This window comes from Osmia lignaria, chromosome 9 (assembly GCF_051020975.1).
Source record: "Osmia lignaria lignaria isolate PbOS001 chromosome 9, iyOsmLign1, whole genome shotgun sequence".
In the NCBI taxonomy this organism is placed as follows: domain Eukaryota; kingdom Metazoa; phylum Arthropoda; class Insecta; order Hymenoptera; family Megachilidae; genus Osmia; species Osmia lignaria.
This window is the reverse complement of record NC_135040.1, coordinates 2,031,196-2,057,823: the sequence shown is the minus strand read 5'-3', so window position 1 is coordinate 2,057,823 and position 26,628 is coordinate 2,031,196. Positions and strand designations below refer to the sequence as shown.

At 34.3% G+C, this 26,628-nt stretch overlaps 1 protein-coding gene across 8 annotated transcripts in view; it reads left to right on the top strand.

Annotated features, from left to right (window-relative positions):
- The window catches only part of LOC117609900 (neurotrimin), a 454,130-nt gene that overhangs the window by 41,293 nt on the left and 386,209 nt on the right, over positions 1-26,628 (top strand). Inside the window, exon 1 of one of the 8 annotated variants that reach the window (XM_034336662.2) lies at positions 22,232-22,522. The exons of the other annotated variants lie outside the window; for them this stretch is intronic. The gene's annotated coding sequence lies outside the window, so the exon portion shown is untranslated. Of the gene's footprint in view, positions 1-22,231; positions 22,523-26,628 lie in introns of those variants that run through there. 8 annotated transcript variants of the gene reach the window in all.

Below are 26,628 nucleotides of genomic sequence, written 5' to 3'. Positions count from 1 at the left end.
CTAAATTCTAAATTCCCGGCTCTCTTCAGGCCTTTCCTCCCCGGCCTTCTCCTTAGGACTTAGGTGGTGATTAGGAGAATGACGGTGTAAGAGAGAGGGTCCCATATACTTACATGTACAAAGGGCTGTGGCTCTCACCATTTGCGCCTAACCGTTTACACGAGCAAATTTGAATTCTTTGAATTGAATTTGAAACTTCTGTGAATTTGAAATATAAACTAATAAGAATGCTCCTTGTTAACTTAATTGACTATGGAAAGTGCGAGGTCCACTCCCCGGCGCAACAATATTAATCCTATTGTGGGGGTTACAAGCGGAATCTGGCGCCCCGGCACCTGGGCGCCTCTCTCCCGTGATGGCCGCAAGGTGTCGCGCGAGTACTCCATCATTTCTCGCAGGCGCTCCATCATGGGCCTTATGGGTATGTAGAAAATCCAGCCCCATTGACGAGTTCTAGTGGACAGTTCCCGAGTCGAAACGCCATAATCTTCCGCCGGCATCCTACACTATTATTCATATTTTTTAATTATGTATTAAATTTTATAATACTTAATAATTAAAAATTATATTATTTCTTTCTAAATTACTTTTAATATTAATGTTCTCAAAATTTAGGTTTGGAGAAGTGTTGCTTCCCCTATATCACTATATTCTCCAGGAAAGCCTACTTTTTCTCGACACTGTACAAGACATACTTTCCTTGTTGGTGTTGTTACGTGCGGCGCGCGCGCGTGTGCTTGTGACGCGACTGTGTCAAGTGTCAGCTGATGTAGGTATAAATGCAAGAGTATAAAAATGCGGTAGCGTACTGGTCGAGCAATGCAACTATCGGTAGCGTAACGCGCGGGTGACGCCGTAAAGCCAGAAAATTATTAAATATTTGTGGGTTCGGAGATACGCTAGTCCCATACGGGCCCTTTCATCAGATCGCTAATATCATGGGATTTATGAAGGAGACTAATAAAGGTTATCAAAGAAAATTAAATTTGATTGAGATGAATCAAATGATATATTATAAAATAAAAATGTTAAAATATAATGGGATACATATAATAGTGAAAGGTATAAAATATATATAAAATATTGAAATATGAAAGATATATAAAATAATGAAATAATATGAAAAATATATAAAATATTGAAATATAATAAAATATATATAAAATGTCGAAATATTATGAATGATATAGAGTATCGAAATATAATAATGATAGGTGTAAAATAAAATATAAAATATGATGAAATATAACAATGTGATTAAATATAAGAAAACGCTGGTTTAGCTCGCGTACAATTTAAACTTGAGACACACAATTATTGGCCGGAAATAGACGAATACGTGTGATAAAGTACAATTTGGAATTAGGAATCTCCAGTTGAAGAAGACTCTTACAATCAAAATTGACTTCGTCAATTTTGACTACTGGAAATTCCTTATCAATATATGCATGTAGCGACCGGAAGAGTAATGGAAACGACTCACCGGATTATGTGGTAAAATTCCGTATAGTGATCCAAATTCTGCTGCTGCTATTTCTCTGCTGACTGTTTTCTGGAGGAAGGAGAGTGGAACACACACACCTTGAACTGCTGCACCGATACACAATTTTAAATGCGCGAACTACTACGCAGTCTATTAACTAACACTACGGAAATATATGTACTTATAAGGAAATAAAATGGAACTGCAAGGTTAAAATAATGAATAAAATAATCAAAACAACGAAAGTAAAATCGATACACGAAGATTGAGTCTTTTTCCCTATTTGCTACTTCCGAACAATTGAGGACAAAACTCGTCTCTAAACCACTTCGCGGACCCGCCGACACGCTGCTCGCGATTGTACGTCGAAGAGTGTCGCAATCTGCACCTCTCGGAGAAGACCAGAGCGGGCCTCGTCCGAAATTGTTTACATTGCGTTGTTGTGCGCCTAACGAATTAGGCGGCGGTGTCGATGCGTAAGGAGGCGGGATTTGCTTATCGGTGGTGCAGCAGGGATATGTGCGTTCCTCTCTCTGTTTTAATCTTTCTCTTTCTAATTCACGTATATTCCTTTACTCTTCCTGTCATATCAAAGACCTCGTTACTCATTAAAGTATAATAAATTTTACAAAATCGCTCTAATCCTAGCGTTATAGGAATGAAACATGCTTTTCAAAACCATTACAGGTTACTGAATTCGAACGAATGTCAAATGGAAATCCAAATTCGCAACTTGGACCAACCGGCGTGGCGGAATTACAATATTACAGTGCTTAGTGAATTTAGCAGAAAATTCGGATTATTATAATGTACGTATAGGGAATTTTGATCATCTTCGTGGAACCGATAAGGAACGCTCTAGAGCGGTCAAGATTATCGGACCACACAAACGATGCCTCGGGCCCACATCCGGCGATATTCAGTACCAAGAACGACACGTGATTTTGAACCGTGGGACCACGCTGATTTCGAGGAAGGAATTTGTTACGTCAACAATCGGAATCATGTCTGGAGGAGACAGACTATCTCGAAATTTCAAGGATCGCTTTTGCGTTCAATCCGGGGAGGTCCGGAATGCAAGACAAGCTATCGATGTTCATGGTTTCCGTTCGCACCTCCAACCAAGGTCGAGGGTACGACGGATCAAGACGATGGGAGCCGGCCCATCAAGAAGATGACAGAGAAGGGGGGGGGGGGGGGGGGCAACATGGCTTTCGCCTACAATTGCTGCCTCAAGCAGCAATCTCAAAAAGAGAGTGATCACTTGCAAGGGAGCGGATAGACAGTCGTATCCCGCATGCACTGGGGATAATCCGATGATGGTAATGTTAATTAATCCGCCCGTTAACACGGGGACAATTCGATGATAGGGGGGGGGGGGAGGAGAACGTGTAAAAAATTCTGTTCGGAACGTAACAGTGTCTTGAAATTCAGTTTCAATGAAACCTTTTCATTTATAAAAAACATGAGAATCGTTGATCTACAGTAATATCTGTTACCTTCTAATTAACAATTCAGAACAAAAGCTGTCCCGAAGTTGCAATTTTGTCCTCGTTTATGTATTTCTAAAAATTTTGAAAACAAAATATAGCGTCCTAACATAAGCTGTATCTTTTAATGATTATAGGATTTGCGAGTGGTAAAATTCGAAATCATTTCACGACCTCAGTTAGCAGTTTTCACGTAACAAACTATTGAAACTATTATCATTAACATTGTGATTACGGTTTCATGTAAATTGCCGATGGTACCAGGAAACTATTCAACGAATCTCGATATTATACGATAAATCACTATAAAAAAAGCTGAATCCCGAAAAACGTTTTCGTTATTGATATTACCAATTGCAACAAGGCGATACCGAAGGGTTGCTAAGTAACCAGGAACAGAATCGCGAAACGAAATAAAATTTTATCTTTTCCGATAACAGTTTCTTCGTAGAAAAATCAATGGTCACCAGAATTTTTATCGTCGAACATAACTGACTTTTATCCGCGGTTCGATTCGCGTAGTATTGAACAAGCCGGAGGAAGGTCAATTGATAGTTTCATCGATTAATCGTTTCGTTTAGGAAAGAGCATGGTATGTATTGTTGACGTAGCCGGTATTACTTTGGGTTTTGGAAAAAATTGAAATCGCTGCAGCGTTTTCCTCTTCTTTTTTTTCTATGTTTTTGCCTGTTATCGAAGGACGAATCTATTTGCGGCGTCTGTTACGAAACACTCTGGAGTTCGGCTCCAGGAACAAAATGGATTTTTGCTATAGCGGAAACGATAGGAACCAATATTGTTCTTCTGCATCTCGGATGATGAAGCACCGTAGCCAAATATTTTCTGACGGTTTACTTTACTGCTGATGCTTCATATTTCAATAGGAGGACAAGTCGCAATACAGTTCGATAACGATTTTGAATTATTCCGAAAAATTGCATTACAAAAATAAGAGAAATAAATTAGACATTCTATATAATAAATTGTTATTTTTTTTTGAAACTCTATATGATACATTAATTGTTGTATAGTTGCACATAATAGGCTTCAAATATTTAATTCAAATTAATTATTAATAGTAGAAATTATAAACAAAATTTTGAATTCTTTTTATTTTAATTATATCAGAGGTATTAAATGGCAAATTAAACTATGACTATGGCAAAATTATGTATTATTAGGTGTATAGTTGCGATTCTCTAGGGAAAATGGCGATAAAAGGGAAGCTGGAATTTTTAACATCGTAATTTTGGTGATATTAATATTAAAAATGATTTAGAAACAAAATAATATGACTTTTAGTTATTAAATATTATAAAATTTAGTATATAATTGAAAAGTACGAATAGTAATTCAAATTTTCTCGCGGCAATGTTCATACGCAAGTGGGAAATTCTACATTTCAATTCAAGGGAAGGAACCCAGGAAAGTCTAGGAAGAGGGAGTTCGCGACATCACAATTTTATTATCGCATCAAACTTATTTTTTTCGAAAATAAAGCGTCATATGAAAAAATTTTATTCTACATTTTCGATTCAATTTTTCACGTAGAATTACCCCCTACTCGCTTGTACCACCAGTTACAGAACACCCTGTATAATTAAATTAATATGAAATCATTTGTGGGTAAGTACCTATCTATTTGGAGTAATCACCATTTATTACACTTACATTAAAAATAACTTCCAAAACAAAATAGCCATTAGTCTACAAATTAAGTTTAGAAGGTATTCCAGTTGTTTTTTTTTTCAAGTGTATCGGATTTTAGGTATACTCAATTTTTATTATTTTTATTGAGTTTGAGATCAAAGAATTATTAATTGATTTTAAATTAACAACCGCTGGTATCTAAAGTTGCAAAGTTATCCTTACCTATAATTTTGTTTCTATTTACTCTATTTCACGCTATCAATATTAAAAAAAAATCAAATAAAATAAAAATTCTATTAAATACATGTATGACCACCTTGTAATAATACCTAAAACTGCAAACACAGACCAATTAGGTCTGCATTAGAAGCAAGACATTCTATTCAAATCCATATGAAACAAAGATAATTAAATGGAAGCAGTGCTCAGAATATATAGGACGATTTAGCAGTTAAGGCTGTACGCGATTTACCTTACGTTATACGAATACAATCAAAACGCTGTGTAACAGTCGACAAATAGATACGTAGAATAAAGATGTTCCATGTTCTAACATTCTATACAGACCCGCTTACAAACGTAGACATTATAGTTGGAACACGTAGGCACTTAACGCTGGATACACGTCAGATGTTGAGAAACGATCGCACCAGGGATAGTCTAAATCATCACCCAGGGAACCATATATTTAACGCTGATTTTTTTCACCCAGTTATTATTGGAACTTAAGGGATCGATAAGGCTAGAAGGTATCGTGGAAAATTTCTTCTGACGCGGATATCGATGATCGATCGCTTTGCGGCCATGCAAACAAAGGAGGAAGAATGGAAGGGACTAGAAAGAGGAAAGAAAAGATCCTTGTATAAAGACACCTTCTATGGCTTTAGAACATTTAATCTTAATAACAATTGGCTGAACCTGAATACACAATATAATCGGTTTAAGCATACAGTGGGTATACAAGTCATAGGTCTTTCCATAGTGTAATTAGAAAAAGACAAGGATGAGCTTGTTAATACTTAGCTGATTTAAATTGACTTTAGTTAGTTTTTCGGTTCTGAGTCGACCAAGACTTAGAATTTTTCGACCAAAAATGATTTTCTAACATTCTCTTTACGTCCTCTACAACTTTACTTTACATTTGCTGTATTAATTCTGTTAAATAAAAAATGTTGTGTCATGCTACTTCCTGCTATCGATAGATGAAATTTTTTTTTCAAAAGACAACCTTGTGTCTTTAGGCCTCTCTGTTAAGGAGCTATGTTCACATAGACAGAAAAAAGGAAGTCATATGATGAATTCAACCTCATCCAATAATTGGTATTCTATTTGAAGAAACATGTTAGTTATGCAACGAGGTGTGTTTTAAACAATTCATTATTTTTTTTAATGGGCCGATTTTTTAGAACATTCTACATAAAAAAGTATTTAGGTACTTTTTTTGGAAAGTTGATAATTTGGCAATTTTTTATTTTCAATTTAATAAGTAAGATAGACATAAGGATCCAGTTGCACAAAAATTCTTTCATCTGTACGTCTGAAACTTTTCTCTTTCTGATATCCCGTCTTTAAATGACCAAAACAAATGATAGACGTAAAGTGAAAAATCTGGACCATAACAACAATGTGAAGTGAAGTGAAGTTTCGACAGTGATTCAGTGAAGTTTTCGTACTGTCTGTACTGTCTGGGTTTGTACAAATGCACTCGGTTCTTTTAGTCCAATGATTATAATCGATATTAAATAAATAATTATACAAGAAGATGATCAGTACCAAGTATGTCTAAATGGATCACCTTAACACTTAACGGATGGGTTGTTTTTTCTCTGTCTTTCTCAGTTTTCAAGCATTTTTTAAAAGAATTATGTAAACATATATGTATGGTTTTAAATTGTTGCAATTTTATTCAATTAACTAATGCAACTTAATAAAAATTCAAGCGAAAACGTAAATCTACGTGGCCCGTCTGTTAAATGTTAATTATTTTCAATACTTTGTTGATTAATTGCTTTAACACATTGACCACCACACTGAAGTTGTTGATTTTATTCATTACAAATCTTATCTATTATTTTTACACTATTTCATTGTACACGTCTATTATCCATAATTTGAGATATTTAATACGAGTATTTCTAATTAGGTCAGTCAACAAATTCTTAATGAATTTCTATGGAAATTCAAGCATCATCCACATTTGGATGATGTGGCACTCAAAGTGAAATTTTGACTGTGTAAATAATTTTAATTTAATGATGGTGTTTTATTATTTCTTCGTGTTTAAAAGCATTGCAATTCACAGACAAATGTCTGCAGGCAGTCTGCAGCCAACGAGTTACAAAACACATACATATATGCACAAGTGTAGAAACAATTCACACACAAATCTTGGCTTCTCTTATATTTTCCACTGAAATGGAAAACAAGAAACGATGTCTACGGACAAAGTCTACTAGGAAAATACCATGCTACCATTCTAACTCAAGTTTATTTGCACTTTACACGCAGTATACACGCAGTTTGCATAGTACACTCGCGATCAAATCAAGCTTTCCTAGGAAAAATAGCAGTATAGGAGAAGCAGAAATCCTACAAATTCTAATTCTTACCATATTAATATCAAAAGTAGCTTAGAAAAAAATAATAATATAATTTTTAATTATAGAATATTATAAAACTAGCATCCCTGTCGCGGCTTCATCCACTCTAATAAATAAAAACTTCGAGAATTTGAAGTAATCATTGATGTGAACTCATCTTATAGTCTGAACTCGACAACTCTCTTGTGGAATGCCGCTCGCCATCTGGTGGGTGATTCTCAAACTACACTCAAGCGGTCCAAGAGCGCGTGCGCGGCTGCAAGCGGTAGGAGCGCATGCGCGACGGGGATTCACATATCATAAATCACTTTTTTAATAGCATAATAACATTTTAATGAAAAATCGGTAGATTTTATTATTGTTAAACATTCCGGGGACTATGAAGATGATGTAGTTATAAGTTGATAGCGATTGGTTCAGTAGTTTTCGCGGTTAGCGGTTCCAAACGAAAAAGGGGCTGTCCTTTTATATAGTAGTAAGATAGGATTTAGTATGTAACTGAAAAATAAATATTTATTCAAATTTTCCCGCGTAAAAGTTTGTGTGCAAGTAGTGGGAAGCCACAGGCCTATTGTATACATATAGAGCCTCCTCCCCTTCATCGTCATTCACCTCGGGACCGCCTATGGGGATGAGTGGGAACCTCGGACATAACCATTTCCGTGTGTGTACCGAGCACACTTAAACATTGTTTAAATAAAAATGCATTCAAATAATTGTTAATAATCTTCATACGAAAATTGGAAGTAAAATGAAATTATTGGATTCTAAATTGAATCATTTATTTTAAATAAAAATAAAAATTTATTCGATAGCATGCGTATCTCACAGAAATAACCGCCCGTATGCCTATACATGTACTGTACGCGTCTGCTAAGTTGAGACTCCTAAGGAATTAGGTCTGATTGGTCGGAGCTAGATGGGCCAGACTTAGACACGCACACTTATACAGTTGACCCACACGCATTCTCGCTATTTGCTCTCTAGGTTACAACTACTAATAGAAACTACTACTACTACTACTAGACGAGGGTTCGAGGTGAGGATTAGGCGGAGCGTTTCACACCTCGAGTCTCAACTTGCAGTCTCAATATGTACAGGGTGATCCTTTCGCTACGCTACCCGAAAGGAAGTGCCGCCACAATAGAATGTAGAAGTCGACATCCCATTTCTGTCATCGCTTACTTGACCTCTGCAGCGAAGACGGCTATGTGCGTGAAAATGTGTGTAATGAGCAGAAGAGTCCCATTTAAGCGCTGCGGAAAACAGAATATTTTCTTAACACATTTTCACGCACACAGCCGTCTTCGCTGCAGGGGCCACCTCGTTCAAGTAAGCGATGACAGAAATGGGATGTCGACTACTACATTCTATTGTGGCGGCACTTCCTTTCGGGTAGCGTAGCTGGAGGATCACCTTGTATATCTCGTGCGACCGAATCTGCGACAGAGTCTGCGTATTATATGAAAATTTACAAAACTGTACGAGGCAAATCTATTATACTATATATCAATGAATTGAGAAAAAAATTTCGGTTCTTTTTTGTCATAATGTAAATTTTTGTATCTTAAAATAATGTAACAATAAATTTTTTTGTTATAAACAAAGTACTTCTTACAAAATCTGTGATCACCTTTTGTTTTACTTCAAGAAACCATGAAACTTTTCCTGAAGAAGTTTTCTTATATCTGTGATAGTTTTCGAGATACCATTTTTCTTCTGAAACTTCAAGGGGTGATTTTGCTTCCTAGACTTGCGATTGGGCCGCTATAAAAAATACGTGTCCCTTATTTTCACCTGCTTTATGTATCCACCAAGTTTCATCAAAATCGAAGACGGACAGTTCGGTATGTTTCCTTGTTAGTGCCAATGTTATATTTTTACTATAAGCAATTCTATTTGGAAATTACTATAACGGCATTTGCATATGTCAATGACAAAATTTCTCACAAAATAAATTTGATTAACTTTATACTTTTTGTAAAAGGCACAAATAGCATAAGCGTTAAATCTCTCTTTTCACATTAAAAAAGAAACATGAAATAGCAAAAACTTTTGTGACAGCAATTATTTGAACACATATTTTTTAACATATCATTAAGTTTATAAATATTGATATGGGTCCTTTTTACACGAAGTCACAGATTTTGATGCAAAAGCACATGATAACTTTCCCTGAATAACACAATACTATAACACTGTTTATCAATATGACGCTGTAGATTTACGATACGTCAATTGCTTTCACTGCCATGAGCCCATATATGAATTTCGAAACATTGTTCACCATGCTCTGTGAACCCATTTATATGACCTCGTAGAACCAATCAATGCACGCTATGAACCCATATGTGTCCGATGCTATCGTTGCTTTTCTGCCTAGAGATAAAAATAAAAAGCAATAGTAACAAACAGTTTTTGTACTCCATGCTTGACAAATGTTCACTTTATCACAGCTTTTCTATCGTAAATTTCCTCTTCTCTTCTGTATTTGTTAACAAACATTGTTGATCTTTTGATCTCGATTATTAATAATATCAATGTACTGGAAAACTGGCTGAATAGAAATAAGATTTTAGATAAGAGCCAATAAATAATTGGAAACTTTGTGTTCAAATAGAACTAATACTTGCTGTTTTTATTTATCCTCTACTACATACAAAAGAATTCAATATGAATTCAATGACTATTATTGGATCATTGCAAAAGTCTTGATATGATTTTCAATTACAATTTAATTTTCATGGATTTTTGAATACAATCGACTCCAAGTGAAAATTAAATATTTAACGAGATTCGTTCTAAAGCCAACCCTTGGAACTAAACTAAAACTTTTCATCAACTTATTTTGAAGTGGCAAAAAAAAAAAAAGAAAAAAAAAATTCGGCCATTCGGTAAGGTTTCAACTCACTAAACACAATGGCGCAAGAATTTTTTTCAATCTTAGATACGGGTTGACTAATAAATTTTTAATAAAGTATTCTGTTTCTGTGAAATCTGTAGATTCTTGTTAAGTTTCTTGAGTCAAAGAAACAAATTTCTTTTTATGACTAAACTGCGTTTAGTATGTAACATAAACTAAGCTTTGTAAAACGCAAAATAGAAACGCCACCGTACATCATTACCGTGCACATCGATCCTACCAACGCGTGTACATACTAGTAGTACTAGTTTATTACTTCCCTATATTTGGAAAGGTACTATATTTGTTGATGAAAATATTATTTGGCTGTTTTTTAGTATGAAAAATATATGGACTACATAATACAATTCTAATAAAAATTTGAATGATACAAAAGGGTCAATTAATCCTCCCAAAGAAAAAATATATAAATTAATCAATTAAATAATTTTCACCTTCTTTTCTAACTTTATTCTTCTATATTTTTGTTTAATTTTACAAACTTTCAAAGGTATAAATATTTTCCTTTGCAGTAATAATTATATAATAACTTTTAGCAGAATAAGTTCCTCTTATGATTTTTGAACACTTGTTTTCATAATATCATATTCTACAAATGTGTTTTTTGTATACTTCTATTCAATCATTATTTTTGTAATAAAAATACCTACACTTGAGATAATCTAATGCTGTTCTTAAGAAACAATTGAAAGTGTTGTCTTTTTAATAGAACTATTTCCAACAATGTTGCTCTGCATTTACAGAAATAATAATATCGTTTAGAAACGTATAAAAACTTTTGTAATTACCCAATACCATTCACTTTAATGGCAGGCAAATGAAGCACGCAAGTTTTCTTTAAAAAAAGGGTATAACGTTGAAATACAAACTAAGAACTAAGGCAAGCTAAGAAAATCAAAACTTAAACTTCAAGATATTCAGGGTATCTTGCAGTGGAATTTAAAAAATTTAGATGATTATAGTCTACAAAAGAAGAAAGATCGTTTTCTCTTCAGTTATTTGTTAATCAAGGCTATTAAATATATTAAAAAACAGAAACTAAAAGCAACAGAACGAGTTTTGTTTTGTCACAAAAAATAATGAATCACAATTACAGATGGTAATATATATATGTAAAGAATTTATTTTACTATACCTTTTTCAAACATTTTCTAAAATGAGTTTTTTTTCACGTAATCTTTCCTGGCGATAAAAAGCTTTAGTCTGGATGATTCTGATGGAAACTGTTTATATTGGAGATACATTTGTAAAGAACTCCAATATTTTTCTAAAAGAAATTTCAGAGGTAGAAGTCTCATGGGTTGGGGAGCTTTCTATGTTGATGGAATACTATCGATGGTCTTCCCATCATCGAAAATGAACAGTAGTCCTATAGTTGTGATATATAGTTGCAATGCACATGTGTATAGCATCAAGCAAAATAAGCTTTCCCAGGGAAAATGGTGATATAGGGGAAACAGAAATTCTCAGTCTTAATTTTCACGATATTAATATTAAAAGTAATTTAGAAACACGATAATATGATTTTTAATTATTAGATATTATAAAATTTAGCATATGATAAGGAAATATGGATAATTGCATAAATATCAGTTCAAATTTTCCCACATAAACGCTTAAGCGCAAGTGGTGAGAGGTTACGGACCTATACATATACATATAGTATGTAAGTACTGTTCGTTGCTGGTAAGTTGCCGAGCACCAACAAACTGCTGGCTTTTCAAGTTACGGGTTCCTGGAAGGGATTAGGTGGAACAAACGCACAGTCCCCTTGCCCCTCTGTCGGATCAGTTTGTTGGTGCTCGGCAACTTACCAGCAATGAACACTACAGTAAAACTTGGATAAATGCAACCGAGATTGGGATCCAGTGATTGCATTTATCCAAGCGAGGTGTCGATTCTGGGCAATTAAATGTTGCATTTATCCAAGCGAGGTGTCGATTCTGATTCCATACACATCTTTTGTATTCAGCCGACATGTCGATTCTGCGTCCGTACACATCATTTATATTCAGTCGTGCTATCAATTCTATGTTGTTTATTCTATTACTATAGTTTATTTATTCTATGATTATTCTTTGTCAACGAACTCCATAACTTTTGGTGCGTTATTTTTTATCGTTCAAACCTTATTCATTTCAATATATCATTCAACCTATATCGTGTTTGGTGTCATTTTAATCAGAAAAATCTCACAAATGCGTTAGTAAAAGTTTCATTAAGAAAAAGTTAAAAATAAAAAAGTTTTATCGTTCAATTAGTATTAGTCACACCGATATTACGGTCGGATCATATTATACGGTTCCCTCGTCGAGCGGCTCGGTTCGCCTAGGGGGATCCCCCCAAGTGAAGGGGATAGCGATGTTGCACTTATCCAAGCATTCTTTCGTTGCATTTATCCAGGTTTTACTATACTTACATATATACGGGGCTTCTTCTCCTACATCGCCAGTCTTCTCGGGGATGCTTAAAGGGAAAGGTGACGGCCCAGGGAAGGGGAGGGCCGGGAACTAGTGAAAATGTACAATTAAGGCAGGGAATCCCGGAATGGCCGGAAGCCAATAGAAAAGGCTGAAACACCCGCGTTTACTATGGGAAGGGTGGAAAGCCTGGGGAGGGGGGCTTGGAGCCCGAAGAAGCATATGAGAGCCGGAGTCCATGAAAGCCTATGGAGGGGGAAAGCCAGGATATTGCCATTTCCCGGGGAGAGCCTACCATGCACGGTACTGTACACTGAGTGAGTTGCATTGAGTCCCATCGAAGTTGTCGCAGTGAAGTTGGCTACACATTCACTAACACATTTACGCCGCGTCGTGAATGTGTTAGTGCGCCAACTTCACTGCGACAACTTCGATGGGACTCAGTGTGCATACACATCATTGACAATATCTTATTGTTAAAGGGCAAAATATTAACCCATTACTTGTTGGGGGGAGGAGGCATTGGTGATCAATAATGAGTACTACGAATTTAATAAGCTTAAATAATAAAAAATAAATAAATGTAAAAGGAAATTTAATTTTGAATAGTACTGATATTATAGTAATAATATGAAATTGAAAATTTAAATTTGATAGAAATTACGTGACACTCCAAAAATGTTTCTCAAGATATTTAATTAGAATATAATACAATACTTTGCTTTACTATACTAATCCACGCGCACCGCAGAAAATTGCCATGATAGATTCAAACAGACTACGCTCGTGTTCACCGTTGCCTTCGTCGACCGTCGGCTCAACTCGGCAGCGATCGGTCTCACACATACATTCAGCATTGTGACGTATCACTTTATAATTATAAATTGAATAATTTGCCATTATCCTAAAAGCAAAGTATATCTTTCTTAAGAATCATATCTTAATACATTCAACGAACCATCCACATTGATTTATTAATAAATAAATAATTTGAATATAAATCACAGAAATCTTTTAAGAATAGTAATTCCCCGTCATAGTCGTAGTATATTGACTTAATGTTTGATCTGAAATCTAAGACAAGAATTCACTTTCGCTGTCGCTTTCGAACTTCCAAATTAAACGATCTCGGCAGAAATGGTTTTCGTTTATCTTCGATAGCCTACAATGATTCAGCGTACACGTTTAAACCGAACGTACATGGTGGCCATAGAAGGGTAACACCATTAACGATCACTCTACACCGCAACAGCTTGCAACAGATAATCCTGAGCGCTCTTCTAGATTAACAAACAAGCAACCAGCACTGCTGCCACTTATCTCTCGGTAAGTGCACCATCTATTCGTCGACCGGTTCACCCGATTCGCTCGATTTTCGCTCGGGCGCTAAATTAAACGCGCTTGAGAGGAAAGAAAGCAAGATACAGGCCCTTCGTTTTTCCCGTGGCTAGTTAAAGAACGGACACCGAGCATTTTCTTCCCGTCACCTTCCTCCTTTCCACCTCAGACCGTCACCGTTGCCACCGTCTAGTAATCGCTTCTCTCCTAGATTTTCACGTTGCTTTCCAGGAACAACAACGGTCCAACAACCGAGTTACGTTTTCTACCTTACTTAGATTCACGGTGTTGTTTCTGCCGAGCGAGAACCTTGTTAAAGCACTCGTGTTTTGATACTTTTACCGGTTAAACCGTCTCGTGATATTACGTGCGTTGAAAATTTACCTTAAATGTCTTTTATTATGAGGTGTTGGAGAGGATAAATTGTAAAGAACATTTTTATTACAAATGGTGGTTGTACTTCCTTGTAGAGTAGTTTTGATTACATTCTTAATCCCTTTGTTATATTTAATACATAATTTGCTACAAAATAAATTATATGAAAAATATAAGAAAGAATAGTAACGATCCCAAGAATTACTGGAAAATTAAACATCAATAAATTATTATATTTAAAACTTCTTTAAACTTAAACTGCTTTTTTTTAATATGCAATTTTCGAAAATCATTTTATCTTTCTTTCAATTTTATACAAATAACATTGATATTAAAAATAAAAAACAACGCTATATTTTTTTTAACGTTTCTGCTAACATTGTGGTTCTCTTTAAATTTCCCTTCTTAATAAAGTATTTTGTTGGTTTCTTGATTGAATTTTCATTGAATTAAATAGCAGTTTATTTCCTTTTCTTCTTTCTTCTTTTCCAATTTTTGACATTAGGTGTTAGCTATGATGTTACCAACTTTTTGGCCCTTGATGGAGGTCCTCCTTAAGGTTTGGTTTGTACACTTTCATTAATTAAAGAAATTTATTAGGTACATGATTAAATTTGAAATATCCTGAGAAACTATTTCTTATTATTAATAACATTACCTACGTACTGTTGGTGAGTGAAGAAAAACTGTTACTATTTGACTGAGGTTTCATCAGATGAGAATGAGGGCATATTTTTATATTTGCAGTTGGAATATTATAATTGGAACAGTTATTTAAGTTTCTATAAATCTCATTGCTTTTATCAATATTTTCCTAAGATTATGCATTATCATATAAGCAGTGAAAAAGTAAACATAAATATTTATTTGATCATTATGTGTTTTTTTAAGTATAAGAAGTTTCGTATTTCTATATGAAAATTCTTGTTTTCCTCTAAATTCCAATTGATTAAACGAATAACCCCAGGCTTCAGGAAATAAGATACACTAATTACCGAAGAATAGCGCTATTCTCAAGCAAGAATTAATTTCCTTGAGTTCGAGCAGCGAAAATCCTCCTCTTACTTCCAGGATTACCAAAGGTGCTATTATGTCTAAAAATTCGATATGTTGCTGACACTTCTTTTAAAGAGTATGTTCTATACATTGTATAGAACATTTATTTCTATGCACATAATTCATTTATTAAAAGTTTTATTAGTTCATTCGTCGGCTAATTAACAAGTAATCTTGGCAAAATTAATTAGTAACCTAATTAGGGCAGTAGGGTAATAGGGCAATGGGGCTTCAATAGGGCAATAGGGCATCAAGCATTCTAAATACTTGCATTTTATTTTCAGAAATTCCTTAGATTATAGTTCTTATGGTACCAGCTGTAATTTCTACTTTTTATCTCACTAATGATCACAGATTTATGATTTAAAGATAAGAAATCAGCTAAATCATAAATCTCTGATTTTTAGCAATCACTTTATGACTATCCAAAATTTCGTATTCTATATATATACATATATATATCAGTCTGACAAGTACTATATATATCAGAGACATATATAGTATACTTATATATATATATATATATGTCTACTTTTACTACACTCATGACGGATGGTTAGTAGATGGCGCTACAGTCAATGCTAGACTTTTTGTAGAGGGGAGTTTCCGACCCCTGGGCCTGGCCTAAACATTGTCTATTATGATCCTTGGTTAACCAATGCGACAGCCACTTTCCTTCCCTTTATATTTTCATCGTCATATACATCCAATTGAAAGTGATTTGAATTACTTTACGTTATATGATAAGCTGTTGTTGTGACTATGACGAGATTTTATTCCGGAGTGTTTATGTAGCAACTGTGGACTGGCTATAAGGAGTTGGAAAAAATTTCCAGTGGGTCGGCGTTTGGGGTTTAATTAATTAAATTGAGAGTCCATACTGTCCACTGATCGCAAGACGTTCCATGAGAATAACACAATCTGATTGGTCGTGCCCCGCCTCAATTCACACGTACTTTCGGTAACGTTGTATGATTGGACAAAGCAGTCGTATGTACCAATTAGGCTCGTATAAAACTAAGGGATCAGTCGATGTGTGGATAGTCCCTCTTGCTCCACTGGTCGTCCTGCAAGATTTCTTATGATCGTAGAATAGTATTCTACAAGTATAGTCGCCTGTCATGTCATTAATCTCGATAAAAATTCAAATCCCACTCTGCCCCTGTTTCGCATCATTCATGGTTTTCATGCTAGGCCGTCCTTCACGAAGTCATCCTTACACCTGGCGTTTTGAACCGGGCGAGAGTACGCGAATTCTCGTACTTAATGGAGGCGATTCGGTGGAAAGAAGAATTCTTTTCAGTTCAATCGCCTTGCACCGCCGCTCTCAAGGATTGTTACGCTCTGCAGGCGATCGTGGCAGAGGGAGGGGGAGCTTTAAGCCCGGCCGACTTAATCCGAAATGCAGCAAAGTTTCTTCGAGAGTTCTGGGAGGGAGGAAGCGGGCAATTGGCCGTACCACGCGGATAGAATAGAGCTCAGAGGCAATTTCATGACAGCGTCTTGGGATGATTGGATCACCGCACCACTCTCGATAACCCCTTCTGCCTTGTGTGCGGTCTCATTCTCTTCCCTCTCGCTTCCTCGTTGCTTCTTACCATCTACCTTTTGCTTCCTCCCTCGCGGCTCCTTTATCAATGTAACCTCATTATATCGTCGCGTACGTAGAATCCAATTATCGAGATGCCGTTGCGTCGAACAAATTCCTTTTATTAAATCGAGCACAGTTTTCGATTCATCGTCGGGTACCTTATTCCTGGATGCAGTTAACGAGAACACCGATACTCCATGTACCAATAGTATTGCACAGGCGGTTCAACAGTGACATAACTAAAAAAATGCAATTTTTTCAATTTCGATAATTTTTATATGTGTTGTCAAGATCACTGCTGTAACTGTCGGACATTGTTTATTAAAAACTTATTAAACAATAGGTCTTAGGACATCATATGTATATGTATTTTGTCCCTTGCTTAGAGTGAATCTTGTTTTGTGAATGGATGAATACATTGCCCCCCCCCCCCCCCCAATACACACACTTATAGAGGGCTCCACTTCTGACAGATATAATCTAACTCAGACCTATTTTTAATTTAAATTAAATTTTAGTTTCTGGTCAAAAATAGATTTGAGTTAATGTGTACATATATCATCTAGAAGTGGACTATCCCCCCTCCATATCTATATAATTAAATCGCGCCAAGTTTTATCTGTGTACCAATTTTTTAATTACAACCATTAAAGAGTTAGATCTATTCATTATGAAAATTGTACGGACTCGTGAACTCTACAATTCACGTCACTTTCAATGTTTCAAACAAGAACATATTACCCTATATCAAAGTATCACATTTAGAGTTATGACCATATGGTAAACATATCTGCTCATCAAAGCACAAAATTGTTATATTTCCAGTTGTGTCATTTATATAAGCAAGATATAGACTGTATACTTGTGACATTTAGAATTAAGATAATTTTGTTGATCAAGGTATGAAAAAGCATTGTTTGAATAAAATAGTATTACAGTGAGAAATAATTCAGTTCTACGTACATTTGGAGAAATATAAAAATGTAAAAAAGAGGAGAGACTTTCAAAGATTAAGAATTTGATCATTCCCTCGAATGTATTTTTTTTTTTTTTGCCAATATTTTGTGCGATGGGAATCGTGGATTGACCATGCTACAAACGATGCTTGGTGGAAATCATATATTCACGTAACTGATACAACTGCACGTTAGAACGAAAATAAAATATATAACTAATAAATGATAATATATAATGTAAGAATATAATACTGGCGTGTGTAATATCGCATGGCAGTGCGCTCTTCCTGTTTGAATGTAGCGGAACTGCCTTCATTTTGCAAACACCACAGTTTACAAGTATACTCGACAGTTTTCCATGTTTTCTGAAAAATGCTGTTTTGGGTTGTATTATTTTTTAAATACATCTGCGATATATTACAGAAAATACAATCCTTATATGTTGAGAAAAACTTGTGACACCTTGTATAATAAATCACCGTTGAAAAAATGCCGAGATTTTTTGTTCTATTTGTTCCGACAACCGAATTTTGATGTTTTCAAATAACGGTGGTGAAGGGATAGAATTCATTTGTTACATGATCAAATATGAGCTTTGTATATAAAAAATTGGCGTGAAACAGTGTACATATGCCTGTGTACCAAGCTCTATGTTTGATGGGTACACGTTGACTAGTGCGTCAAAGAGAGCACGTTTTACTACTATTTCCGTTTTTGAAATCGATATTCAATTTGTGAGTACCATAGATATATACGTTCCCTGGTAGTTTTGTGCGAATAGAATACATGATGGAACACAATACATTTAATATAGGGTGTGTTATTAAAAATTAACTCCATAAGTGCTTGGTTTCTTACTACACTGCTGGACAAAATTATAAGATGCTCTGAAAATTATAGAGACAGGATTTAATATTATATTTATATTAATAAAAAATATGATATGTACAAAAATATAGAATCATTTTAAAAATTAAATAAACAATCCAAGTTCTCAATGTAAATGAAAAAATAGTTTCATTTTAACACAGTTATAAAACATTATCTTTGGAAATAAAAGAAATAGTATATAATTAAACGAAGTTATCACCTTTTTTTTAATTATTAGTTATAATATTTATTTTGTTTAGATATTTCAAATGTTTGTATAAAATATTTCACTTTTGAAATTAAAATATTTGAAGAATTAAGGAAATTAATTACCTGTTAATTTTCTTTTCTTACATTTCTATGTAAAATGTTCTAAAGAACTGATCTACGTAAAAAAAAGATATAAAGTACGTAATAAAAGATAGAAAAGTCCGAGGCGACTCCACTTGGAAAAACTTAATATCATATTATGGCTCTCTTTTTCCCATACAATTTTTATTCCACAATTTTTACTGCAGTTTCTGCAGTTTAGGAAAGGTGGTAAGTTTTACTAATTGCCATCCTCTATGTAGGTTAATGAGGATTGAATGGGTTATCTTATTATTTTATGTATATGGTATCGTTTACTTTGTAACTTTACATCTGGAAACGTAATGTTTATGAAATTTCTTCTTTATAAATAAATTAACCTTTTCACTGCTATTGGCATCTACAACAGTCTAACTAATTTTACTAATTATAATTATGACCTTTGCAAATACGAACTACGAATTTGAATTTCTTAAGTAAATTTAATTTTCTAATAAATTTTTAATATTTCCGTTTTATAAGGAATAGCACTTTCAAGTTTTCGACAGGAATCGTTCAATATATGTCACCTTTTTAAATTTTCTGAATGCAACTTCCATCATTCTTCTCAACAAAAAATTAAAAAATTGAATTGTATTGAAAACTATCAGCGTGTTAAAAAAAAAAGATCTCGTGATAAAAGCGAAACCAACGCCGTTATCCAATCAGCACTTTTCATCCGCACTTTTGTAATGAAATTTATAATAGGCGCGGAAATGACTGGGATCCATGTCTGACAGTTAAGTCATCAATTTTTAGCCAACCACTCTGTATACGAATAATTGAATCGCTCGTCTTCTCTATGGCATCAAAGTGATTTCAGTGCATGAAAAACACGAGATTTCATACACCGTCATTTTTTCTGGCTGATCGAATTTCACGTTTGCCCGCAGCTCGTGGCTATGGACGAATAACGAAAACGTTATCAATTACGGGAGAATCGAGCGCGCTCTCACAGAAAATGTGATGCGATCGATGGGTCCACAAAAAAAAAGAGAAAAATATACGATGAATTGGTTAACGACCTCGATGCAGACGAAAAAAGAGCCTGGTTGATTTGGTATCGACGTGGGCGACTAAGGACGAACTTAGTACCGCGATAGAGATAATTCATTTTTGGGCGATTCGTAATGGCGACGACTTTTTTTATGTACTGCAATCGCTTGATTATGACGAACAAAATAATATGACATTCAGATTAGACTAGGCTTTTTTAGAAAAAATGACGATATAAGGGAAGTAGGAATTTTCAAAATCTCAATTTTGACAAAATTAGCCCTCGAACAGCGGACCATGGAGAGAACCAGAATTTAATTTGATTTTGTATTTCACATGTTTTTTTTTGTAATTATTCTTTTAACACATGAAACCTTTTCGTTTAAAAATTATACATTCAAGGTTAATATTCTTGTAAATATTTTGTAAATTGTGATTTGTAAAAATTGTAAAAAGTGATTTAGAAACAAAATAATATGATTTTTAATTATTAAATATTAATTAATTAATATTAAATATTTAATATTAATAATAATATTAAATCCTGTATAATATTATATAATTAAGAAATATGAATAACATAAATATCAATTCATATATTCCCGCGTGAACGCTTATGCACAAATGGTGGGCAGCCACATACCTATATACCGCAGTTCACCAGAGTCCATAACTGCGAAAAGACCAGTTTTCGTTCTTCGCGCATCTCCAGTACGCATCTTCACCCTGATTGGCGATACTCCCAAACGAAGTGGAAAGCGATTAGCAGAGAGCTCGCTGCGTTCCCCCACCATCTTCCAACCTGCGCGTCGCAGTTATGGACTCTGGTGAACTGTGGTATACAGAGATGCCCACTTAAGCGTCCACAGTCGGGACCAAATACGGATGATTTAACGAAATACGGTGACTTCTGCGAATTCAATTGAAGGAAGGAGAGGAGATGAGTGCATTCTATACATGCGAATGCGGCGGTCAATTCGAACGTCATTTGTCATTCCGAATCCACGATTGTAAGGCCGCGATTCCACATGCGTGAAAACTTCGACATGTGTGGAACTTCTGTTTCCAAGTACTGGTGGGTATAGCGACGGACTCTTATGTGGGCAAAAATGCGGACGCCTAACTGGGCACCTCTGTATATACATATATGTATAGGAGCCGTCTCCCATACACAGTCATTCTCTCCACCGTTACCTAAGGTGAAAGGCGAGAGTCCGAGAAGGGGAAACCTACAGGGAGAACCGGAAACCGGAAAGCCTTCGGGAAGGACTGTTAACCCGGGATTTCGCTGAAGTCGCGGACATGGCCATTTTTCTTGGAGAAGTCTGATTTGATCGCGAATGTATCTTACAAAACAGAAAACCGGATATAAAAAGATTGTTCCTAAACCAATATAGTGATACCAAAAGAAATCTTAAGATTACCTCGACTGCAAAAATATTATGTTAAAAGCGTCAATGTTAAACATCTGTCAGCTGTAACAGGTGCGTCAATCACTATTTTTACTGATGTTATAAAGAGCCCTTGATGGAAGCTCCCATCAAGGAAAACAAAATTTTTAAAAATAAGCTATGTAATTAATATTAAAAATTACTTAGTGTGTTGAGTTTAATCCTTAACAGCCAAGTCTGGCATACTCCAATTGTTCTATATATCCAATACATGCAAATACATAAGCGATAAATAAACTTTATAAGTTAAAAATACCATATAAAAGAAAATTAAACAGACATCTGATTATCATTTGTTTAAAAATTTCATTGTTCCTTAAAAACAAACTCACTAGTTAAGGGTTAAGGTTTATATATAATATAATGAAGTTTTAATTTGAAATCTATTATTATATTGTGTTGTGAATCATGGATAGAGGTTATTAAGATGTTACAAATTGGTGTGACAGATATTTGATCAAGAAGTTAATTAGTTTTATTATTGTCTTTAAATTGCTAAAAATAATAATTTTTAAACATCTGTCACAACTTATTAGAAGATAAAAAAGAAAAGAAATACAAAGTACTCTTATTTTTTAAATGAAGTGCAATTGAGAAAACACCAATTTTCCATTAAGAATGTGTGAACAACTATAGAAATCGTCGAAGATAACGTGCAGTCACCGTATGTAAAGAACGAAAACTTGCGGTACTGTATAGGTAAGATAGGGTGGTTAAATAGCAGCTTGTATCTGCATGCACGCATAACTGTGTCGTATGAAGCACACTTACCAGTGAACAGTAGCTAGTGAGAGTGGAACTTTAAAGAGAATAGCAAGTGTAGTGGCAGTAAAATGAAGGAGTAAAGTGTGCAATGCAACCATTTAGTCAGCTTATAGCGAACATTTAAGGTATTTTAATCGGGAAGGTGCGAAAGAAGAAGCTGTTACACGTACATTTACCTAATTTATTACGTTACAACTAATTTGCTTAAAGGTAACAATAATCGATATTAATTTATTATCAACAGTTTATTCTAATACACCATGAAAGGAAGAGTATCACTAATTGTAAGCTAAGAAAATAAATTAAAATAATTTCTATTAGGTGTATAAATTAATTCGGTGCCTTTAGCATTACATTTTCAAAAAGTGCTGCGAAAATATGATAATCATGACGATTTTTTTGATAATTGCAGTTATGATTACTTCTTAAAAATAAGTCGTCAATTGAAAAGAAAAAGCGCACCAAACCAATTAATTTGTACGTACATACACCTAATATTTATAGCTACTGAGTATATATTAAAAAATTATACTTTCCTTTTTATTTTTAATTAATAATAGTATGAATGTTTGACTTGTTAAAGTATGAGAAGAAAATATTTAACTAGTAATATCTCAATAATTTTTGATAATTAAAAATTAAAAACTTTAAATACTTCTTGAATAAATTTACTCATAGTGACCTAAATATTAAATAATTGAATGTATATTAAACACAAATTTTACTTAATTATTTTATGAAATATTTACAATTTGAGTTTTTCTTAAACTTATCTGAATACTTATTAACATTTTGGTATGTAATTAAAAACAAACAAAGTTTTTATCATAAACATGTACAAATACGTGTTATAGAATTACAAAGCAGAAAATTAACATTTTTGCCTTAAAAATGTACTTTTTATATTATTAATCGAAATTGTTTACTCAATTTACATTGAACCGTTTAGTATAAATCAATTTATAAACGTTATCGAAATACGATGAAGGTTATAGAATTTCGTTAAATTTAATGCTTGAAAATGTTCTGTATCAAGTTAATATTGAATCAATTATGACGCATATTGAAGTGTAACTTTAACAATTTGTAACAATTTGTAATTGTTATGTTCCTAACAATTATTCCATAATTTGCATTTTATTCAGAGTAATTAAACTTCCAATGTTTCCTGTTTAATTGAGAATCGTTGATGTTCCTAGTAACATACCCCTTGATATACATATTTGTAGCTGATTGCATCGAGAAATTGTGCAGTATGTTGTTTTTTGCATAACATGAAATTTGTTTAATGATAACAATGGGGATACATGATAACAAATATTCGTAAATTATCAAATAACGTATTAAATGTTAGTTGTTAAACTGTAAAAATTTTAGATAATACATTCTGTGAAACGTACGAAACTAATTGAAGAAAGAATTTGAACATAGGTACAGTACGATCTACTTTTGCAAAAAGGATACAATAAAAAGTGTCTCAGTCAGTAAAAAATAACTGCAATAGTTATATAGCTAAATATATCACTGTTACCGTATTTTTATTAAAAAGTTATAATTTAGGATTAATTACCTAACATATGATATTGTTTAAATTGAGTGAAGGATTTTAACATTATATTACTGAAAACGTTCTGTAATTGGCATAATTTAAATACATTTACTAATTATATCCAATATGATGCAAATTTATATTGCACAAACCACTGATGAAACAGAAATGTAACTGCTCTGCAGAATTCTCAAGTCCTTAACTTTGAAAGCTTTCTCTCCTTGAGTGGTTTGGAATCTGAAGTATTCTATTTTGAAACTTGCAGGTCTGCTCTTAAAGATGCTGCTTGAACAATAAATACATTTTTAGTTTTTACATTGCAAACCTAATTTAGATCTTATCCTTCGTATAATACCTTTTGCATTTTATATTGTCTTATAATGGAGTGGTAGAATATCAACATTTAACCCTTTGTCCCATAATATCGTGTCACACTCGTGACACAACTTATACTTCAAATGTGTGTTTGGCTGATAATTTGCTCAACTAAGAATTATTTGAATTTTCTTATTGATTTTAAAATTCAAGCAATAAATAGTTAGTTCTGACTGGCTTGCAGTGACATCGTTGACAAGATAAACCAGCAAGACCAAGGTTCAATTTCCGATACCGATAATCCCTAGTTTTCACAGATTCCTACAATCATGACTGATTACATATCTAGTACTTCCAGTTAGTAGTTTGTATCGTACCAAGTAATCGCGTGTTCAGACACCATTCTGAAAAACGATGATAAAGTATGAAAAGTACCACGGTATGGAATTAACAGAATGAACAGATAACGGTTGTGCACCCGTCATCATGACACGAATGTTATAAACAAGACTAATGAGAATCTTAACATAACATTTTCTAATGTTATCTTTATAACATTTGACACAATATTTATTAATATTATTTCTAAGTGGATTTTTTACGCTCGATAATTCCCCTTATTTTGAGCTCCGGAGGCGGCCACTTCTAAAAAACAGAGGATTATCAAACGTCAATGGCATTTGACTTATTATAGTAAACGCTCTACAATTCCTCTTATTTCGGATTTTGGAGGCAGACACTTCTAAGAAATGGGGAATTATCAAGCGTCAATGGCACTTGACTTATTGCAATAAGCGCTCGATAATTCCCCACATTTCGGGCTCCGGAGTTCCTTTGTTTCTGTGTCGCACTTATACAGTCATTGGCTATCTAGGTGAGAGAGTCGAGTGCCTGCACGCGTGTAAATAATGCGTGGGAATTATAGGGCAGGGAATTAGCGAGCGCCTGCTGTAAATAGAAGCTCGTTGCCATTGGTATAAATAGTCAAGATGGGCCCGCTCGTAAAATTGTATTTTAATAGAAATAAATATTCGGGGCGAAATGCAGTGTGAAATACAATTAGATATGACATATATGATAACATCTACTTTAATCACTTCATCTACCGGAAATCAATTAATAGGCTTTTCGGTACCATCGGTTAACAAAAAGCCAATTAATAATCTTTTGATTATTTTAAACTGACCTACAGTAGATTCTTGTTATATTGCCACGAACGGGGTTGTGGAAATGGAAAATTTTTCAAATTTCTAAGCTCTCATTTGGCGGGGAGAGGGAAAATGGAATTACGTCATTTTCGTAGACTATGGTGGTGTAAGAGCAATACTGGTAAGCTTGAAAATTCATGTCTAGGTCCAATCGTTCACGTGGTAATACAGGGTCTACCATTTATGTCGGAACCTGTGCGCGCGCAAACTCATGAATGTGGCAACAGCGCTAAAATTCGATAGATGCGCCCTCTGCAAACCATTGCTGAAAGTATAATGTCATGTAGAGAGCTGTGGGGAGCGATGTAAAAATCCCTAGAGTTAAGTTGGTAATCGACCGAACTCTGGTCCGATATTCGATTCGGGATACAAGCATGCACGACGAGCAGTGGAACTTCGAATCGGCTCGGCTTGGCTCGGTAAAACTCGGGCGCGATCGGCAGAGAGACAAACATACTCGTATCCCGAATCGAATCTCGGACCAGAGTACCAAACGTTGCGCTGTTGCCACATTCATGAGTTCACGCGCGCACGGGTTCTGAGATAAATGGTAGACCCTGTATAACCAGAGTCTATTGTATAATTCAGTTGATATAAAAATTAGTTGTGGGTATATTAATGAAGGAGAAATTGAAAATAAGGGTTACACCTTTTAATCTTTAGTTAATGTTAAGTTATAAGGTAATAGTGCTTATCTAAAATTTTATTCGTGGTCAATAGATAATGTGCTATTACCTAAAATTCTAAATAGAAACTATCATAATTAAGTAATATTAAACATTCGACACTTTCACTGAAAGCAAGGGGCTTGATCTACCCTATCCTTCTCTACTCTAAAGAGATCCTAGTTATTCCAATACTCGTTGGACAATTTATAATCATGGTGATGTTAAGCCCGCAGTAGTAGCTATTAAAGGTCTGACTTTTATGGACACCATAAAGTACGAAAACTGTTTATTGATCGTGTTAAAGTGACACGTGCTAGGTAATTTCGACGATATTAGTTGGCACACGACGGTAATGAACTTCGGATTCATTGCTGTCTATTCTACTTCAGATTAATGCTAAAACAACAATACATAAAATCTTCTATTACCTTGTATCATAACAAATTTTGATACGATTTTGAAATATAAAATCCCGAATGATTTGATGACACAAAACAGCACTTACGTTATTTAGATTTACATGCAGAAAATTTCATGGAAATCATAAGAAATATTAATTAAAAAATCCTTAGAAAA